The 23,057-nt window shown below is 43.0% G+C and overlaps 1 protein-coding gene across 1 annotated transcript in view; it reads right to left on the bottom strand.

The window, feature by feature from the left end:
* The window catches only part of naf1 (nuclear assembly factor 1 homolog (S. cerevisiae)), a 350,613-nt gene extending 329,828 nt beyond the window's left edge, over positions 1-20,785 (bottom strand). The window contains exon 1 of the mRNA XM_068021523.1: positions 20,701-20,785. The gene's annotated coding sequence lies outside the window, so the exon portion shown is untranslated. The remainder of the gene's footprint in view (positions 1-20,700) is intronic.
* Between the last annotated feature and the right edge of the window lie 2,272 nt (positions 20,786-23,057).

Here is a 23,057-nt window from a genome sequence, read left to right as displayed (position 1 = left end):
ATTACAGAACATGACAAATTAAAGCATGTCTTTAAGTTCCACATCTTGTGAAATACTGTGCAATTTTGATGCATGTCTATAATGAAATATATTGCCTTCAATGTCAAATGTTACAGGCAATCAATTCTGCAGAGGTGCAGTGAGTTTCTATTCTTGAAGTTGAATAAATATCCATTTATTGAAGTACATACTCACTGAATACTTTGAAATACAATTTAGTATTGCATCACTTCTTATTCCCATAATGCTTTAACCAAGAACATACAAATAATCAAGAGATGCTGGCTTGTGCATAAATCTCTTTCTATCCTTACACATTTAAGCTTTGGAATGTTTATAACACAGGCTGAAAGACTGCATTTCTATGAAGAAAATAGGATAGGAAAAATTGTTTGAGGTTCTGAAGATACAATTATTGCATTGCCTTTGTTACAAGCTCCAATTATTTCCTGCTTAATGCTCTGTCCAATGGTATAACTACTTCAGGGAGCCTATAAATTACTCCCACCAGCATTTTCTGTATTTTTAACAAAAACATACTTTATTCATAAAATGTGCATAAGTACATTTACAAAACAGTTCAAATTTGACATTACATAAAGGGCAATACAAATCAGTTCCTTTCAATACAGTACAAGAAGTGTTTCACTATACTTGCCATTACAGATCATATTTCACGTAAAACATTCTCTGGTGCACACAGCCTGAGGGATTTTACACTATTTCCAGCCTCTTGGTGACAGGAGGGCCTTGCACAGTGTCCAGTCCCCATTGAGCCTCTGCAGCGGTTGCCCCACGCTTTAGTGTAGTCCTCAGTCCTGGACCTTGGAATGTGCCAGTCTGCAACACTGTCATTGACCGTTCTTTGCACTGGAAGACCAGCAAGCTTCGGGTAGACCAAAGAGCGTCTTTCACCGAGTTGATGATCATGCAGCAGCAGTTGATGTTGATCAGTGTGCATCCCTAGGAACACACAAACAGCACCGAGTCCGGCGTGATGGAGCTCCTCGGGATGAACCTCGACAAAAACCACTGCCTCTCTTTCCAGACCCGCTTTACAAAGGCACGTTCCAGAAGGTAGTGGGCGACTGTCTCTTCCCCACCACAGCCATTGAGGGCAGTGTACGGAGGCAGTCTGACCCTTGTTCTTCCTAATCTCTACCCATACTGGCCCTAATTCCTGATCTTCTGAACCAAGATCCTTTCTCACTACTGCCCTTATGCCATCCTTTACTATCAGAGCAACTCCTCCTTTTCCATTGTGTCTGTCTTTCCGAAACGTTCTGTACACTGGAAGATTTATTTCCCAACCTTGTTCATCTTGTAACCACGTCTCTGTAATGGCAATTAGATCTAAAGCATTTATCTCTATTTGTACCACTAGCTCATCTATCTTGTCACAAATGCTTTGTGCATTCAGATAAAAAATTGTAGTGTTTTACGACTATTCTTTACATGGACCTCATTCACTGATGCACCATTACCATTAAACTCTCGGTCCCTTCCTGTCCCATCTGCTTGTCTTTACCCAAATAGCTACACTGGTCTATTGCCTCAATTTTTTTCTTTAGATTTCTAAATCTCCCTTCACCTGACTCTCCCCTCTCCCACCTCTTTTAGTTTAAAGCCCTATCCACAGCTTTAGTTTGAAGTTATTAACTTATCTTTACAATCTCAACCAATTTTTACTATCTTATTTTCTTCACAAAAATAGTCTTTCAGGCTGTACTATAATCTTTCCAAAGCTTAATCGTATCTCAAAGTATTCAGTGAGAATGTACTTCAATAAATGAATATTTATTCAACTTCACCGAGAAACTGTCACCTCAGAGGAACTGATTACCAGTGGCCTTTGACACTGAAGGCAATATATTTATTTATTTATTTAGAGATACAGCACTGAAACAGGCCCTTCGGCCCACCGAGTCTGTGCCGACCAAGAACCACCCACTTATACTAACCCTACAGTCATCCCATATTCCCCACCATCTACCTACACTAGGGGCAATTTACAATGGCCAATTTACCTATCACCTGCAAGTCTTTGGCGGGGGGAAAACCGGAGCACCCGGCGAAAACCCACACGGTCACAGGGAGAACTTGCACACTCCGCACAGGCAGTACCCAGAATTGAACCCGGGTCTGTGAGGCTGCGGTGCTGACCACTGCACCGCCCCAAAGACATTCATTAAAGACATCCAACAAAACTGTACAGTATTTGAAAATCAAAATTTTGCATGAATATCTGGAACTTAAGATGCTTTTAGATTGTCCACCTACCCCAACCCAACCAAGGCCCTTAAGTGGACAATTAACTGGCACTTAAAAGATTCTCCCGCCACCATGGGTATTTTACCCGCAGTGGTCAGACAGTTAAGGCACCAAGAACACCGCCAAGTAAAACCTGGCAACCTTCTTGTGGGCTTGGGGGGTAGGGGGGTAGGGGGAGGCCTCCTTATCAGGCATCCTGTGCCCCATGGAGGGCCATCCCTAAAGCCCCAACCACCCTCACCACACAACATTTCCTCACACCCCCACCACCCCTCCAACCGACCAGCAGCCAATTGTACCTGGCAAGGCCCCAAAAACTTACCTTCGCTCCGGGGCATTGCTTCCTCTTGCTGCTGTTGGCTTGGTGTAGTCCCAGCAGTGGCCACCGCTCCGGCTGACACTACTGGCCCACTGATTGGCCGGCAGCTCCATTAGGCGGGTCTTCCTGCCTCACTGATTTGGAAGCCCTGCTCAAAGCCAATTAAGGGCCTGGGGAGTGAAAATTTTCAGCGTGGCTCCCCAGGCCCAGCAGAGGCGGGCTCACCCCTGACTTTCCGGCCACTGGGCAGGACCTCCCGCCCAACGTTAAATTCTACGGGAAGAACTTGCACTTCTATGGTATGATCATCACATAAGCAGCCTCAAAGTGTGGGCAGTAGTTTATAGACCCCCTAACAGTAGTTACACCATTGGACAAAGCATTAAGCAAGAAGTAATTGGAGCTTGTAACAAAGGCAATCATGAGGGACTTCAATCTTCATGTAGACTGGACAAATCAAATTGGTAAAGTTAGTCCAGAAGAGGAGTTTGTAGAATACTTTCACGAGTTTCCTGGAACAATATGTTGTGAAATCAACAAGGAACAAAGCAATTTTAGGTCCAATATTGTCTAAGGAGGCAGAATTAATTAATAATATTTTACAGTTAAAGATCTGCTGGGCAAAAATGATAAAATTGCATTTCATACTAAGTTTGAGAGGAACATACTCAAGTCCAAAACAGAGTTATGAGGGGAGAGCTGCTTACGGTTGATTGGGCAAATAGACAAAAAGATGTAGTGGCTAGTAAACAGTGGGAAACATTGAGAAATGAATCGAAATGTTCAACAAAAATACATTCCATTATAAAACAGAAATGCAGCAAGAAAGATCTGCGGCTTGCTACAGAAGTTAAAGATAGCATTAGATTAAAAGAGGTTTATAATTTTGCAAAGAATACTAGTAAGCCTGGGGATTGGGAGTGCTTTAGAAACCAAACAGCAATCAAAATTTGATTAAAAAGAGAAAAAAAATGAGCAAACTGGCCAGGAATATAAAAAGAATTCTAAGAGCTTTTACTATTTAAAAAGAAGAGCAGCTAAAGTAAACGTTGGTCCCTTAGAGGCAGAGACAGGAGAAATCATGGGGATTTAGGTAATGCCAGAGAATATTGTGTGTCTGGAATTACTACGTACTGGAAATAGAGGGTAACTAAGGGACTAATAAAAGTGAGGAACTTAAAGTAATTAACAGCAGAGAAGAGGTTAGAGAAACTTCAGGGACTAAAAGTCGACACATCCTCAGGTTCTGAAGAGGTTGCTGCAGAGATAGTGGATGCACTGGCTACGATCTTCCAAAGGATTCTAGAATGATCCCAGCAGATTAGAAGTTAGCAAATGTAACACCACTATTCAAGAACAGATCGAGAGAAAACAGGGAACAACAACCAGTTAGCCTGACATCAGTTGTCAGGAAAATGCCCTAATCTATTATTAAGGAACACTTAAAAATGTACTTAGAAAATCATAGTATGATCAAAGTCAACATGATTTTATAAAAAAAAAAGCGAAATTGCGTTTGACAAATGTTAGTGTTTTTTGTAACTAGTAGGGTAGATGAAGGAGAACCAGTGGATGGAGTATTCTTGGATTTCCAAAAAGCATTCAATAATGTGCCAAGTAAAAGATTGTTACACAAGACAAGAGCTCATGTAGCTGGGGTAATATATTAGCATGGATGGAAGATTAATTAACCAACAGGAAGCAGAGAGTAGGGATAAGAGGAGCACTTGCAAGTAGGCAGGCTGTAACAAGCAGAGTGCCGCAGAGATCAGTGCTGGGGCCTCAGCTATTTACAATCTGTATTAATGACTTAGACAAAGAAACCGAGAGTAATGTATCCAAGCTGCTGCTGATCTAAAGCTGGGTGGGAATCTAAGCACACATACCAAGGACACAAAGCAGTTGAAAAGAGATATAGACAGGTTGAGTGAGTGAGCAACAAGGTGGCAGATAAAATGAGGGGAAGTGTCAGGTTATTTACTTTGGTAGTAAGAATAGAAAAGTGGATTTTTTTTTTTTAAAAGCATGAAACTTTTAAATGTTAATTTTCAGACAGACTTGGGTGTATTCATACAAGGAACACAAAGTTAGCATACAGGTACAGCAAGCAATTAGAAAGCCACATGGCATGCTGACCTTTATTGTGAGGAGGCTGGGGTACAAGAAGAAAGCCTCACAACAATTATACGGGCTTTGGTGAGACCACACCTGGAGTACTGTGTGCAGCTTGGTCTCCATATCTATGGAAGGATTTACTTGCCTTGAAGGCAGTACAGCGAAGGTTTACTAGATCGGTTCCTGGGAATGACAAGGTTGTCCTATGATGAGGGGCGGCACAGTGGTTAGCACCGCAGCCTCACAGCTCCAGTGACCCGGGTTCAATTCCGGGCACTGCCTGTGTGGAGTTTGCAAGTTCTCCCTGTGTCTCCGGTTTCCTCCCACAAGCCAAAAGACTTGCAGGTTGGGAGGTAAATTGGCCATTATAAATTGCCCCTAGTATAGGTAGGTGGTAGGGAAATATAGGGACAGGTGGGGATGTGGTAGGAATATGGGATTAGTGTAGGATTAGTATAAATGGGTGGTTGATGGTCGGCACAGACTCGGTGGGCCGAAGGGCCTGTTTCAGTGCTGTATCTCTAAACTAAACTAAATTGGGCCTATACACTCTGGAGATTAGAAGAATAAGATCTCATTGAAACATACAAGATTCTGAAGGAGCTTGACAGACTAAACAGAGAGGCTGTTTCCCATAGTTGCAGTATCTAGAACACATGGGCACAGTTTCAGGATAAAGGGTTGATCATTTAGCTACTGCAGAGGGCTGTGAACGATCCATTGTTGAATATATTCAAGGCCGGTTAGATAGATTTTTGAACTCAGGGAATCGAGGGATAGAGAGAGCAGTCAGGAAAGTGCAGTTGAGGCAGAAGATCAGCCATACTCGTAACTGAATGATGGAGCAAGCTTGAGGGGTCATATGATCTACTCTTGCTCCCATTTCTTATGTTCTTAATTAAATTATGAAAGCTTATGCAAAGTGTTCATTACCAGGGATACAGGCAAGTCATCAAGAGATAGCTTAAGGGGAACATAAACATGTCCTGGCGTATCTGAAGCTGTGAGTGTCCCTGTGTAAGCACTGAGTTAAGATGTTCGGAAGTAAACGAGAAACCTGGTAAGTCTATGCTGGTAATTTGATTTGGAAGTCATCATGGGTACCTACTGCTGTGAGATCACGAAGAGACTGTAAGTGGAAAGGCACCAAAGGAAGTGATGTCGCATCACATGACCAGAGCGCTGTGGGGTGTAGACCGATAGAGTAAGGCGTGTGCATATATGTTCCAGTTTAAGTTGCAATAAAGACCCACGCATTCTTCACATATTACTTATATTCCTGTGAATCTCATTATTTGTTCCTTTAGTGCATGAATTATTATAGCACCTACATGGCGATTGACATCAAAAAGATTAGATTAACCTAACAAGTATTATTCAGGTTGTTCAATTGGTTTGAGGAGGTTCTTTGGAAATTAAGGATCGACAAGATGGTGCTTGACACTAAAGTCCTCAATTCTAGTCCTTTTTGGTAACTCTTGTGGGAGTTCTTTGTCCAGTACTTGCAGACGGGCAGAAAGGTTAGACATTGCAACTGTATATCAATACCACCAGATACAGACAGATAAGTGTGTCAATTGGATCTACAATTGCCCCTCAGCTAAGAGAGGTAAGATTTAAGCCAGCTAGTCTAAATACCAGGCTGGAAGGTGAATTTATCCACGAGTAGAGGATCCTGGAGGAGCAAAGAGGACCTCTACAACTATCGTTTACATAATACCTTTATCATAGTAAAACCTCACAAGGTGCTTCACAAAAACATTATAAAACTGCATTTGACAGACCACAAAAGGAGATTTTAGGGCAGATGACCAAAAGCTTGTTCAAAGAGATAAGTTTTGAGAGAGGCGCTGAGAGGTTTAGAAAGGGAATTCCAGAGTTTCAGGCCTCGGCAGCTGAAGGCACAGCCACCAATGGTAATGTGGTTGAAATCGGGGACGTTCAAGAGAACAGAAATGGAGGAGCACAGATATCTGGGAGGATTGTGGGGCTGGAGGTTACAGTGATGGGTATAAATGCAAGGTCATTGAGGGATTTGAAAACAAGGATGAGCATTTTAAAATTCAAGACATTGCTTAACCAGGAGCCAGTGTAAGTCAGCAAGCACATAGGCAATGGATGAACAGGACTTGGTGCGAGTTAGAACACAGGCAGCAGAGTTTTGGATAGCTCAAGTTTATGAATGGTAGAATGTGGAGGCCTGTCAGGAACACATGGAATAGTACAGACAGAAGGGCATCACTGACATCTTAGACGGCCAACCACATCCTCCCAGAGGAAGGCGAGGCAATTAGTTCATCCACACCAACTCAAGGACGAGGTTGAATAAGTTCGAGAAATATTACTAACTGCAAGTATATAGACGCAAATCTGTTCAGTGGAATTGGTCTCATGCCATTAAGTTGACAGTTATCAAAGAAGTCCAGTCCTAAATTGAGATCTCAAATTTATATCAATCCCAGACACTCTCAACTGTTAATGCTGAACTATTGTGACATAATAAATCTACCTTTGTAACCTGTAATTTAATTTGTCAATTACCCTAATTATTTCCATTCTCGACACGAGTTTTGCCAAGGTGAGCTTACATTGAAGTTTCCATGCAAACTCATTCGCCCAAACCCAAATGTAAAATTTACCATAATCCAGTGCAATTACGCAGCATAAGGAGAGGGGTTGCCAGGAAATGAGCTATTCTGCAGATTCTGAAACTGATGATTTCTGCAGCAGAGCAGGGCAGATCTGATCAGTGGCTTCAATTCACTGCTGGGTAACCTGTCTTGAATTAACTAACTGAGTCATGACATTTATGGTACTTGAGATGACCATTTGGCCATCGAATCTATGGTGGCTCTGTAAAGCATTCCAGTCAGTCCCATTCCCCCCTCTGCCAAATGCCCATAGCCCTCCAAGTTTATTTCCTTCATGTGCCCATCCAATTTCCTTTTGAAATCATTAACTGTCTCTGCTTCCACCACCCTTGTAGGCAGCGAGTTCCAGATCATTACTACTCACTATGTAAAAAAGTCTTTCCTCACATCCCCCCTGTATCTTCTGCCCCTCGACCTTGCACCATCAGCTAATGGGAACAGTTTTTCCTTGTCTGCCTTATCTAAACCTGTCAATCTTGTAAATCTCTATCAAATCTCCCCTCAAGCAACTTTGCTCCAAGGAGAACGACCCCAGTTTCTCAAACCTAACCTCGCAGCTAAAATCCCTCATCCCTGGAACTATTCTGGTAAATCTCCTATGCACCCTCTCAAGAATACTCAAATCCTTCCTAAAGTCTGGTGACTAGAACTAGATGCTATACTCTAGCTGTGGCCTAACGATAGATTTATAAAGGTTCAGCATAACATAGCTTTTGTACTCAATACCTCTATTTGTGAAGCCCAAAATTCCATATGCTTTGCTAGCTACTCCCTCAATATGTCCTGTCATCTTCAAAGATCGAATCACATGCACCCCCAGGTCCCTCTATCCCTGTAAACTCTTTAGAACTGTGCCATTAAGCATATATGGCCTCTCCCCATCCCTTCTGCCAAAATGCATCACCTCACACTTTCTGCATTGAACTCCATCTGCCACTTGTTTGCCCATCTACTATCCTATCCATGTCCTGATGCAGTTGGTTTCTATCATCTTCACTGTTTGCCACCCCTCCAAGTTCATCATCGGCAAATTTTGAAATGTTATTCTCTCTTCCAATATTGAAGTCATTTATATATATCAAAAAAGCAGTGGCTTTAGCACTGACCCTTGGGGAACACCACAGTCTACCATTCTCCAGTCTGAAAAATAACCATTTACCAAGACTCGCTGTTTGCTGTCCTTGAGCCAATTTTCTATCCAAGCTGACATCGACCCTCCTATTCCAATGAGCCTCAATTTTATTAACCAGCCTTTAATGTGGTACTTTGTCAAACGCTTTCTTAAAATCTAAATAGAGAACATCCATTGCATTCCCTTGATTAACCTTCTCTGTTACTTCATCAAAAAATTCAATTAGTCAAGCATGATCTGCCTTTCACAAATCCAAGCTGGCTATCCTTAATTATTTCAAACCTCTTCAAATGTCTGTTGATTTCCCCCCCCCCCCCCATTATTGTTTCCAAAACCTTACCCACCACTGAAGTTAAACTGACTGGCCTGTAGTTACTAGGACTATCCTCACACCCATTCTTAAATAAAAGGGGTCACATTTGCCACACACCAATCTTCTGGCACCTCCCCTGTATCTAGGAACATACGAACTAGGAGAGGTAGGCTACTCGGCCCCTCGAGCCTGCTCCGCCATTCAATAGGATCATGGCTGAACTGATTTCTCCACATTCCTGCCTACCCCCAATAACCTTTCATTCCCTTGCACATCAAGAATCTATCTACCTCTGCCTTAAACATATTCAAAGACTCTGCTTCCACCGCCTTTTGAGGAAGAGAATTCCAAAGATTCACAACCCTCAGTAAAAATTTCTCCTCATCTCTGTGTTAAATGAGCGATCCCTTATTTTTAAACAGTGACCCCTGGTTCTAGATTCTCCCACAGGGGAAACATCCTTTCCACATCCGCCCTGTCAAGACTCAAGATCTTAAATGTTTCAATCAAGTCACCTCTTACTCTTCTAAATTCCAACGGATACAAGCCTAGCCTGTCCAATCTTTCCTCATAAGATACACAGCCCATTCAAGGTATCAGTCTAGTAAACCTTCTTTGAAGTGCTTCCAACGCATTTACATCCTTTCTTAAATAAGGAGACCAATACTGCACACGGTACTCCAAATGTGGACTCATCAATGCCCTGTATAGCAAAACATAACCTCCCTACTTTTGTATTCAATTCCCCTTGTGATAAACGATAACATGCTATTGGCTTTCCTAATTACGTGCTGTACCTGCATACTAACCTTTTGCGATTCATGCACTAGGACACCTAGATCCCTCGGCATCTCAGAGCTCCGCAATCTCTCACCGTTTAGTTAATATGCTTCTTTGTTATTCTTCCTGCCAAAATGGACAATTTCGCATTTTCCAACATTATACTCCATTTTCCAGGTCTTTGCCCACTCACTTAACCTATCTACATCCCTTTGTAGCCTCCTTATGTCCTCTTCACAACCTACTTTCCTACCTATCTTTGTCTCATCAGCAAACTTAGCAACCATACCTTCGGTCCCTTCATCTGTCATTTATATAAATTGTAAAAAGTTGAGGGCCCTGCAGCACACCACTCGTTACATCCTGCCAACCAGAAAATGACCCATTTATGCCTATTCTCTGTTTCCTGTTAGCTAGCTAATCTTCTATCCATGCCAATATGTTACCCCCTACACCACGAGCTTTTATTTATTGCAACAATCTTTGATGTGGCATCTTATCAAATGCCTTCTGGAAATCTAAGTACAATACATACACTGGTTCCTCTTCATCCACACCACATGCAACTCCCTCAAAAGGAGGAAAGTTTGGAAGATTATGGTAAGCCCTTTCACTATGTCCACCCCCACTTCCTTTAGCAATCTGGGATGCACACCATCCGGACCAGGCGACCTATCCACTCTAAGTACTGCCAGCCTTTCCAATTTTCACCCCATCCATTACCTCTAACAGTTCCACTTCTATCAATATTTTATCAGCTTCCTCTTCCTTAGTAAACAACAATAAAAATACTCATTAAGTATTCTAGCCTTGTCCTGCATCTCTAAGAACATATCACCCTCTTTGTCCCTAATTGGCCCCACCACGCCTCTTACTACTGACATGCCAGCAGACAATTTTTGGGTTCCCTTTTATGTTGACTACCATTCTATTCTCAGATTCTCTCTGCTAGTCATATTTTCCTCTTCACTTCTTTACTCAACTTATTGTATTTGGCCTGGTTCCCACTTGAAGAATTCACCTGACATACATCATATATACTCTGTTTTTGTTTCATCATATTCTCCATCTCCCTTGTCATCCAAGGAGCCCTGGCTTTGGTTCACCTACTTTTCACCCTTGTTAGAATGTACCTAGCCTCCTTAAAGATCACCTATTGTTCCATTACAGACTTTCCTGTCATGTCTTTGGTTCCATTTTACCCTGGTGAGATCACTTCAAATCCCATTAAAGTTATCCAATTTAGAAGTTCTACATTAGATTGTTCCTTGCTCTTCTCCATTGCTAGTGTAAACCTTATGATGTGATGATCGCTCTTACCCAAATGTTCGCCCAGACACTTGGCTCACATCATTCCCCAACAACAGATCCAGCAATGCCTCCTCCCTAGTTAGACCGAGAACATACTGTTCAAGGAAGTTCTCCTGCACTCATTTCTGAAATTCCTCCCCCTCCTTTTCCTTTACTCTAACATTATCCCAATCTATACTTGGTTAATTAAAATCTCCCAATATCACCACTCCATAGTTCTTGCACATCTGACTTCCCTGCAGATTTGCTCCTCTATCTCTTTCTCACTATTTAGAGGCCAACAAATTAACCCCAGATCATTCCCTTTTTCCTTCTCCACTCTAAGCAGATAGATTCTGTCCTTGCCCCCTCAACGACATCCACTCTTTCCAACACCACAATGTATTTCCTAATTAGCACTACCACCCACCTCCCATTTTTCCTTCCCTATTTTTTCTGAACATTTTGTATCCTTGTATATTAAGTGCCCAGTCCTCACCCTTTTTAAGCCACATTTCCATTATTGCCACTACATCATATTCCTACACAGCTATTTGTGCTTGTTGCTCAACCACCTTATTCACCAGTGTGTTTACATACATGCATTGTAAACCTATCTTTGTATTCCTAGAAGTCTTTCTTAGTCTGCTTCCATCGAATATGGAGTTACACCCTTCTTGAGTACAATCCAACATTCTCACTTTGTGCACCTTATTCCTCTTTTCTATTTCTATATGCTGGTACACATCCCCTGCCAATTTAGTTTAACCCTCCCCAAACACACTAGTGAACCTCCCTGCAAGGGCATTGACCCAGTCCTGTTAAGGTGCTATCCCTCCCTTTTGAATCGGTACCTCCTGCCTCAGAACTGGTCCCAGTACTCCAAGAATCTGACCATTAATAAGAGCGGATTGGCATTATCATTGACCAAGCAGGCCGAGCGTTAAGGGGCATCATAGCTGCCAGACGGGGCTTGTGGCAGGTGGCGAGATAACCAGCACAGGGAAAAAACTCATCTACACCAATCTACCTGTCGCAAATGCATCTTTCTATGACGGTATTGGTAGCAATCAAGAGCAATTGCCGACACTGAGGAAACCTTCCATCGTTGTGCGGCATGACCAAAGTGCTAAATAATATAGATTGAAAACAGATGTAGTAGCTCAAAACTGGACATTCATGAAGCACTGTGGGCCAACAGTGGCAGAATTGTGTTGCACCACAATCTGTAATCTCAGATCCCAGCATATCCCTCACCACCAAACCACCCTTGTTCAATTGGAATTGTAGAAGAGTTGCCAGACAACACAGATTTGAGGTAATTGTCTAACAAACCAAAGGGAAGATGAAAATTTCCTTTCCTCGCAGTGAATGATGAACTGGAATGCACAGACTGTAAGGTGGCGGAAGCAATTTCAATAGCAACTTTCAAAAGGAAATGTAATACATTAATAGGAAAAAAATTGCAGGGCTGCAGGGAAAGACAAGAGTGGGACTAACTGAATAGCTCTTTCAATTTGCCAGCTGAGGTGTAAGAAAAGTCTCCTTCTGTGCTGTAAGATTCTATAAACTAGTTGATACAGGATTTCATGATAAGTTGAATTTAGGCATTATTTCCTCCTGGGGATAGATTGGCTGGTAACCTCCAAGCGTCTACTTAACAAAGAATTTATCTGGTATCCTTGATGAATATTCGCATCAGGCTATCGCTCCCAGAGTTCTTACAGGCTCGCTGAAAAGATGATAACTTGAAGCATTCCTCAATGCTGCACTAAAATGATCATGTTCACAGTAGGACTTGATCCAACAAGTTTCTAACATGGAGGCAAGTAGACTCCCACTGACCCGAACTGATGCATCCGAAGCTAAATACACGGATCACGTTTGGATTTTTACACTCGATATTTTGATGAGTTCAATGGCAAGGTATACCTTTTTTTGCCCAATATCTGAGTAAATGATAAGACCCAGGGATCACAGCAGACAACTCCTAACCCTTACCTCACGATAATTTACCAAATTCTCTCGATTCAGGAACCATTTCTTTAGATTGGAAAATTGTGCATGGCACTCCACTATTAAAGAAACAGGAGTGGAAAGCCAGGAAATTGTAGACCAGTTAGCCTAACATCTTTTGTTGGGAAATTACTAGTCTATAATTAAGGATAGGGTGACTGAACACCTTGAAATCTTTCAGATCTGAACACGCCAAAACAGATTTGTAAAGGATGTTATGTCTGACAAAACTAATGAAATTGTTTGAAGGCATGACAAAAGTAGTGTACAGAGGAATGTCTATTATGTCATTTATATGGACTTCCAGAAGACATTCGTTAAAGTCCCTCAGAAAAGACTGTTAGCTAAAATTGAAGCTCTTTGAATTGAAGGCATATTAATGGCCTAGTTAGAAAATTGGCTGAACGGAAGGAGACAGAGTAGAGATAATGGGCAGGTACTCTACTTGGCAAGATGTGACTAATGGTGTCATGCAAGGATTTGTGATGGGGTCTCAATTCATTGTATTCATTACTGTCTTAACAGTTGTGTCATCGCACCAACCCTCTTCTCCATTTTCCTTGCTGCAATGCTACACCTCACCTCCAGCAAACTACCCACAGGCATGGAGAAAATCTACAGAACAGATCGGAAGCTGTTCAACCTGCACTGCCTTCAATCCAAAACCAAAATCACTCCAACCTCAGTCATCGAGTTTCAGAATGCAGATGATGTTTGCACGTGTGCTCACTCTGAAACTGAGGTCCAGGAAACTGAGCTCCAGGACATTATTAACTCCTGCTCCGAAGCATATAAGAAAATGGGTCTTTCACTAAACATGCAGAAAACGAAGGTCCTCTTCCAACCAGCTCCCACAGCACAACACTCTCACTGCGCCCCAGGCAATCAAGATCAATGACGAAGGGAGACATAAACGACGAGATTCATCATCGTCTCCAATGTGCCAGCTCAGCCTTCAGCCGACTGAGAAAATGTATTTCAGGATCAGAATTGCAAACCCAGGACTAAGATCATGGTTTACCAGGCACCAGTGATCCCTACGCTTCGGAGACTTGGACAACCTGCAGCAGGCATCTCAAAGCACTGGAGAAATAACACCGGAGGCGCAGCCACAAGATCCTCCAAAGCTGGTGGCAGAGAAAGTGGCCCAACAGCAGCGTCCTCTCCCAAGCCAGCCTGCCCAGCATCGGGGTGCTAATCACCTAAAACCAGCTCCACTGGGTGGGACATGTCATGCACATGCCTGACATCTGACTTGGAACTTGGTCGTGATAAGAGACTCCCAGGAGGACAGCAGAACTGCTTTAGTGAGGTCATCAAACATCCTTGTCAATTCGTGGGAGTCCCTGGCTCATGACGATCCAAGATGGAGAAAGTTCATTTGGGAAGGCATTGTACACCTCGGGGGACATCATCGGGTAAATGTAGAGGCGAACTTGAGGTGGAGGAAGTACACAAACCTCCAAACTACTCATCTACCTGACCCTGCAAGCACCACCTGCTCCTCATGTGGCAGAGTTTACAGATCACACGCTGGACTTATCAGCCATCTCAGAACCCATGGAACCGGAGTGGAAGCAAGTCATCCTCAATCCCGAGGGACTGCCTCAGAGTAACGACTTAGATGATGGGATAGAAAGTCACGCATCAAAATTTGCTGATGACACAAAGATAGGCTGTATTGTAAACAGCGTAAATGGAAGCATAAAATTCAAGATATTGATAGATTAAATGAATGGGCAAAACTGAGGCAAATGGATTTCAATGGAGGAAAATGCAAGATCATCCACTTTGGATCTAAAAAGTATAGAACAGGGTACTTTCGAAACAGTGAAAAGCTAGAAACAGTAGAGCTCCAGAAACTTGGGGGTCCAGGTTTACAGATCATTAAAATGTCATGGGCAGCTGAAGAAAATAATCAAAAAGGCGAATGGAATGCTGACCTTTATATAGAGAGGAACAGAACACAATAGAACAGCTATACAAAGCCCTGGCTACACCACACCTGGAGATTGACAGCAGTTCTGGGCACCTTAGGAAGGATATATTGGCCTTGGAGGAAGTGCAGCATAGATTTACCAGAATGATACTTGGACTCCAAGGTTAAATTCTAAGGAAAGGTTACGCAAACTAGGGTTGTATTCCTGGAATTTAGAAGATTAAGGGGTGATCTGATTGAAGCTTTCAAGATATCAAGAGGAACAGATAGGATACATACAGAGAAACTATTTCTGCTGGTTGGGAATCTGGGACTTGGGGCAGAGTCTAAAAATTAGAGCCTGATCTTTCAGGAGTGAAATTAGGCAACATTTCTTCATGCAGAGTGGCAGAAATCTGGAACTCTCTTCTGCAAAAGGCAATTGATGGTAGATCAATTATTAATTTTAAATCTGGAATTGATAGGTTTTTGTTAACCATTGGTATTACGGGATATAGAGAAAAGGTGGGTATATGGAATTAGTTCACAGATCAGCCATGATGTCCACGAACAGCAGAACTGGCTCTAGGAACTAATGTCCTACTCTTGTTCTTATGCTACATTACTGTTGACTAACTCGGGCTCAACACATCATCCATTCCGGCTCTCCACTGAACTATGCTGTCAGTCTCACTCCCCGGCTCGATCCCCATAGCCCTGAAAGTCTATTTCTCTCAAGTGACCATCCAATTTCCTCTTGAAGTCACTGATTGTCTCTGTTTCTACCAGCCTTGTGGGCAGCAAGTTCCAGGTCATTACCACCAGCTGCGTAAAAAAGTGCTTCCTCATATTCCCCCTACATCTTTTGCCCAAAATCTTCAATCTGTGTTCCCTAGTCCTTGTACCATTTGTTAATGGAAACAGATTTTCCCTGTCTAACTTACCTCAGACTGCCATAATCTTGTATACTTGTATTAAATCTCCCCTTAATCTCCTTAGTTCTAAGGAGAACAAATACAGCTTTTCCAACCTAACCTTGTAAGTAAAATCCTCCATCCCTGGAATCATTCTCGTAATGATGTTCAATGGTAATACTATCGCTGAATCCCCCATCAATATCCTGCGGATTACCATTTACCAGAAACTTAACGGGATCAGTCATATAAATACTGCAGCTACAAGAGCAGGTCAGAGGATGGGAATTCTGCGAGTAACGAACCTCACTCCCCAAAGCCTGTCCACCATCTACAAGGCATATGTGAGGTATGTGATGGAAGACTCTCCACCTACCTGGATGAGTGCAGCTCCAACAACACTCAAGAAGCTCAACACTATCCAAGACAAAGCAGCCCGCTCGATTGGCACCCCATCCACCACCTTATACATTGACTCCTTCCACCAATGGCGCACAGTGGCAGCAGTGTACACCATTTACAAGATGCACAGCAGCAACTTGCCAAGCCTCCTTCAACATCTCCTTCCAGACTCATGATATCTACCATGTAGGAGAACAAGGGCAGTAGATACATTAGAACACCACCATCTACATGTTCCCCTTCAAGCCGCTCTCCATCCTGACTTGGAACTATATCACAATTCTTTCACTGTGGCTGGGCCAAAACCCTGAAATTCCCTCTAACAGCACTGTGGGTGTACATACACAAGGACTGCAGCAGTTCAAGGGCAATTAGGAATGGGCAATAAATGCTGACTTTTCCAGCGATACTCACATCCCATGAACCATAGAAATGATACGGCACAGAAAGAGGCCATTCAGCGCATCGTGTCTGCACCAGCTGAAAAAACTAGCCACCCTTCTAATCCCACCTTCCAGCACCTGGTCCGCGGCCTTACAGCTTACAACTCTTTAAGTGCAGGTTCAGGTATCTTTTAAATGAGTTAAGGGTTACTGCGTCCACCACCAATCCAGGCAGCAGATTCCAGACACCCACCACCCTCTGGATGAAAATGTTTTCCCTCCTGTCCCCACTAAATCCTTCTACCAATCACCTTAAATCTGTGCTCCCTGGTAATTGACCTCTCCACTAAGGGAAACAGATACTTCCTGGCTGCTCTATCTAGGCCCCTCATAATTTTGTATACCTCAAATAAGGCATCCCTCAGCCGCCTCTGTTCAAAGGAGAACGCCAGCCTATCCAATCTTTCCTCATAGCTACAATTTTCCAGCCCTGGCAACATCCTCTGTACTCTCTCCAGAGCAATTACGTCCTTCCTGTAGCGTGGTGACCAGAACTGTACACAATACTCCAGCCGAGGCCAAGCTAGCGTTTTAGACAGTCCCAGCTGCTTTTGTATTCTATACCTCAACTAGTAAAGGAAAGCATTCCTTATGCCTTCTTCACTACTTTATCTAGTTATCCTACCACCTTCAGGGACATGCAGTCCAAGGTCTCTCATTTCCTCTACCCATCTCAATATCCTCCCATTTATTGTGTATTCCCTTGCTTTGTTTGCACTCTCCAAATGCATTACCTCACACTTCTCCGGTTTGAATTCCATTTGCCATCCACAAAATCAAACCATTGATATTCTGGCGTCTCCAGTTATCCTCTTCACTATCAACTGCATGGCCAATTTTTGTGTCATCTGCAAATTACCCAATCATGCCTCCCACACGTAAGTTCACATCGTTAATATATACCAAAAACAGCAAGGGACCCGACACCAAGCCTGCAGAATGCCACTAGAAACCACCTTCCATTCACAAAAACATCTGACCATTACCTTTTGTTTCCTGTCAGAGCCAATTTTGGATCCAAGTTGCCACATTCCCCTGTATCCCATGGCCTTTTACTTTTCTGACCAGTCTGCCATGTGGGACCTTGTCAAATGCCTTACTAAAATCCATGTAGACCACATCCACTACACTACCCTCATCAATCCTCCTTGTTACTTACTCAAAAAATTCAAATCAAGTTACTAAGATACGACGTCCCCTTAAAAAATCTATGCTGACTACCGCTGATTAATCTGTGCCTTTCTATGTGATAGAATTAATTCTGAGACACAGTTTATCCTAATAATCTGTCCACCACCGAGGTCAGACTGACCAGCCTATAATTATTTGGCCTCTCCCTCACACCCTTTTTAAACAATGGTACAACGTTCACAGACCTCCAGTCCTCTGGTACCTCGCCTGTATCTAGTGAAGATTTGAAAATGATACTCAGAGCATCCACTATTTCCTCCCTGGCTTCCTTTAACAGCCTGGGACACAATCCATCTGGCCCTGGTGATTTATCCACTTTCAGGGATGTCAGGCCCTCTCGTACTTCCTCTCTCATTATGCTTATCATATCTAATATTTCACACTCCTCCTCTTTAACTGCAATGTCTGCATCATCCCTCTGCTTTGTGAAGACAGAGACAAAGTACTCATTAAGAACCCTGCCCACATCTTCTGCATCCACGCATAAGTTCCCTTGTACATCTCTGATAGGCCCTACCCTTTCCTTAGTTATCCTCTTGCTCTTAATGTACTGATAAAACATCTTTGGACTTTCCTAGTTAAACTTGCCAATATTTTTTCATGTTTTCTTTTTGCTTTCATATTTTCCTTTTTTACTTCACCCCGCACTTTCTATACTCCTCTAAGCTTGCTAAAGTATTAAGTTTTTTGTGACTGTCATAAGCTTTCTTTTTCTGTTTTATCTCACCCTGTATGCTTCTAGATAACTAAAGGGGCTCTAGACTAAAGGCCAGCTACCCGACCCAAACCTGACATGTGTTGGGTTTGGGTCGGGCCACTCTTCCGGGTCCGGCTTTCGGGCTCGGCTCAGGTCGAGTCCAGGTCATGCTCGGGTCAGACACACAGGGAAAGTGCTCTGCCGGTAAGTATTAAAAATAAAAAACTTAAAGAATTTTGTGCCCTCTGTGCCCTTCACACTGTTTGTATCCCAGTTAATATTAGGGTAGTTGAAATACCCAACTATTATTGCCCTATTGTTTTTGCACTCAGAAATTTGCCTACATATATTTGTTCTTCTATTGCTCTCTCACTATTTGGGGGTCTATAGTGCACCCCTAGTAGTGTGGCTGCCCTTTTATTTCTGAACTCAACCTATATGGCCTCATTTGATGATTCGTTTCGCAGATCATCCCTCCTCACAGCTGTAATTGATTAATTAATAATGCTACAACCCCTCCTTTTTTATTCCCCTCTCTATCCTGCCTGAAAACTCTATATCTAGGGATGCTGAGCTGCCATTTTGCCCATCATGTCAAAAGGGAAATATTAATTTCAACAGTTGGAACCTTGCATTAGACTTTTAATGGAAATCCTACAAGTAATTTTTGAAACAAAACTAGCAGCCAAGATGGCCACTGCAATTTACATTTGAAACACCAAAAGATCAACTGGGGACCGACAAGTCTCATCCAGCCTAGCCAGAAAATGGGGTGCTCTCAGTGATTTAAGTTACCTAGAATGGCCTTATCAACATTGTCGTCAAAGCCAACTACACCCATTGACTTTAAAAGAGCCAACCCCCTCCAAATGTGACTGGACATCTTGAGGTGTAGCACCTTGAATCTCTGAAAAGATTCCAGACAAACCTCATTAAAACAACAAAGGGGCTTGATGGTGTCATGTGACTGCCTGCACAGCTCTGGAGACACTGTAAGCTTTGTCACACAGAAAGCAGACAGGAGTAACTGAAAAGCCATCAACGAAGCATATCTCTCTCACTCCCCAGAAAGAATCAAGAGAAGATCCAGTTGTGACTGGGAGTCCCCTCAAGCCTACAGTCTGCCACAGCCAGCAACCAGGGGACGAGAATCAACTCCCTCTTCTGCTTTCAGGAGCCCTGAGAGAAGCAAGCCCACCACCGTGCACATGGCCCAACGAGGACTTCAGGAATACAATTTTCACTGAGGACTATTAGACTCAAAACTATACTTAAATTCAATTTATTCCAGACTTTAATCCAACCACCAAATTTGTTTTCCCTCTGTAATCTGTGTGCGCGTGAGACTCTCCTGTGAATGTGAGCGTGAATGTGTAATGTATTTTTAGTATTTTCACTGGGTTAGTGTTAAGAGTAATAAACTTGCATCTTCTTTAAACTCAGGAAAACCTGTCTGATTGGTTCTTTTACAATTACATTAGCGGAACAGGAGGAAGCACTGTTAAAAAAAAAGGATAAACTTTTTTGCGGTCAAACCAGAGGAGGCGCAAAAGGGAGCCTAGGACCCCCTCCTCACCTGGCAGTAACACCCCTCTTTAAGCCAATTTTCCATTATAACAATGATATCATGCTGCTGTGTGTCTATCTGTGCCATCTACTTATCGGCTTTATTTGCTATACTCCATGTATTTAAATAAATAACTTTTAACACTGCCAAATTCCTGTGCTGTCTACCATCCTGAATAAAGAAAATATTCTGCCATACTGCCCATTCTTCTTCTGTACCACAAACGTTCTCCTATTCAAGTGAACTTACTCCTGAGGAAAACTTATATTGGTACCGCTGTTTAAATGTGTAACTTTGCTGAGTAGGAACTGGAAGATCTCACTGGGGGGCTTGGAGGAAAGAGACACCACAGCAACCCGAGGTTGAAGACCCGTCATTCAAAAGGAATAACTGGAAATGAGAGCTTGTACCACGCTACCGATTGTTGAGCATTTCTTACACAACAGCTGTTGCAACCCATTACTTCGCCTGTGCACGTGACCCCCACGAAGAAAGCAACGTGCTTCCAATTTAAAACCAACTGAGGAGTTTTATTCTTGCTGCTCAGTGTATATATAAAGCGTGCAAGCCATGACCTGGCCGAGTAACTGAGCAGTTCGCTGTAAAACATGGAACGCCAGAGTTAGAACAATCACGCGTAGGACTTGCTACATGTTACCATCTGTTCCAGTAACAACTTACCACAAGTTCCTCAGACACCGTACCACATACTGCAGCCCCGGCACCGGCTCAACACCATACACGCGCTGTCGCACATTGTGACGTCACGCCCTCGGCGCGCTACAAAGGACGCGAGCAATGAAGCTTACGCTCAGTCGTCAAGCAGAGCTGGTTCAATCAGCAGCGTGCGGTACATTCCCAATATCCATTGACGTGATGCAGTTGAGGTCGTTTTTTTTACACGAAGAGGCGTGCAAATTGTTTTTACCTAAAAATAATATATGCCACTGAAAAAACAAGGGAGAGGAAGAGAAAAATACACACTATAGTATAAAAGGCATCAAAGTTAAAATCAATGGAATGCTATGAAGTCAAACATTTATCAACTATTGGCACCTGCCCAGTTTTGGACAGTGTAGTCTGACAGCCCATTTTTGATTGGGTTGTATGGATTTTTTTTTCAATCTAGACTGGCCATTAAATGTTTATTTGAGTTGCATACCAGTTTGCTTCCACCTCTACATCTTGTGATGATGTGTTAATATTGTGGGTGCTGAAATTAATTACTAGCATCAAGATTTAATTAGAGCAAGTTTGGCAATGAATTGCAAATAAACCTGTCGTATAGCCGATAAGCATGTAAAATGGCTTGAAATACCTCTCCGGTAATTTTGGATTATTGCCAGAAAATGATCTGGGCTGGAATTTCTCCAAAAGGAAGGTAGTTCCAATGCCGGGACCAAAAACGGGTCCAGTGAGAGCTTGACACCGGAACCACCATCCATTTGAGAATAGCAGCGGGAAAACATGCAGACGTGCAGCCCACCGAGAGCCAATTGAGCCACTTAAATGGCCAATCAAGGGCCACTTCCCGCTTTCGCAGGCACCTTACCAGCAGCGGGCAGGTCCATTGCCACGTTGGGAGACGGTCCAGTGCAACCTGGCGACCTCCCAGCAGCCTCCAGAAGGGACCCTCCTTTTTGGGTACCCCATGGCCCACGGAGGGGCCCCACAGTGGCAATCGGCCTCCCTGTGACAAAAGCGCCACCTGCCCTCAGGGATCTTGATGCCCCCGCACCCGATCCTATCCCGTGTCCCCAGACCGCACTTACCTGTCTTCGAGGATGCAAGGCCATTAACATGTTCTCATCCTACATGTGCAGCCTCAGCAATGGCCACTGCTAGCAATGGCACTGCCGATGCTGCTGAGCTGTTGGTCCTCTGATTGGGCAGCTCCAATGGCAGCCACTTAATTGGCTGGGAAAATGTAACTCTGGATCCCGCCATTGGCCTAAGTGGGGTTGCCTCCTGCTTTCAGCCCCGGCAGCGTGACCTCAGCCATCCCAGTAAAATTCAGCCCTTTGTATCTGTCTTCAAAGTAGAAGAAACAAAAAACATTCTGGAAATATTGGGGACCGAAGGGTCTAGTGGAAGTTAGGAACTTAGGGGCATTCGTAGTAGTAAAGATAGTGCTGGTGAAATTAATGGAACTCAAAGTTGACAAATCCCCTGGACCTGATGACCTGCATCCTAGATGTTAAAAGAAGTAGCTGCAGAGATCATGGATGCTTTCGTTTTGATCTTGCAGAATTCCCCAGATTCTGTAACAGTTCCTGTGGATTGGAAGGTAGCAAATGTATCTTTGCACTATTCAAGATAGGAGGGAGAGAGAAAACGGGGAACTATAGGCCAATTAGCCTGACATCAATAGAAGGGAAATGCCAGAATCTATTCTTAGGGAGGTGGTAACAGAGCACCTGGAGAATCATAATATTATGATTAAGCAGGGTTCATGAGCATGACAGGATCAACACAGATTCACGAAAGGGAAATCAGGTTTGACAAATCTGAGGTTGCAATGAGCAGGGAAGATAAGAGAGAACCAGTGAATGTGGTGTATTTGGATTTTCAAAAAACATTCACTAAGGTACCACACAAGAGATTATTACACAGAATTAGGGCTACTGGGAATTGGGGTAATATATTAGTATGGATTGAGCATTGGACAGAAAATAATGAGTTGAAATAAGCAGTCATTTTCAGGTTAGTAGGCTGTAACTACAGCGGTACCATAAGATCAGTCTTTGGCCCTCAGTTATTTATAATTTATATCAATCACTTAGAGGAGGGGACCTGGTACAATGTATCCAAGCTTGCTGACAGTACAAAATTAGGTGCAAAATAAGCAGTGAGGAGGATGCAAAGGGATTTAGATAGGTTGAGTAAGTGGGTAAGAGCATGGTAGATGGAATACAATATGGTGAAGTATGAAGTTAAACCACTTTGGAGGGAAAAATAAAAATGCAGAATATTTTTTGATTGGTGAGAGACTAGGAAATGTTTGCATTCAGAGTGACCTGTGTGTCCTTGTACATGAA

This window comes from Heterodontus francisci, chromosome 1, assembly GCF_036365525.1.
Source record: "Heterodontus francisci isolate sHetFra1 chromosome 1, sHetFra1.hap1, whole genome shotgun sequence".
Lineage (NCBI taxonomy): Eukaryota > Metazoa > Chordata > Chondrichthyes > Heterodontiformes > Heterodontidae > Heterodontus > Heterodontus francisci.
The sequence above is the reverse complement of the archived record's forward strand: the minus strand, read 5'-3'. Positions and strand labels throughout refer to the sequence as shown.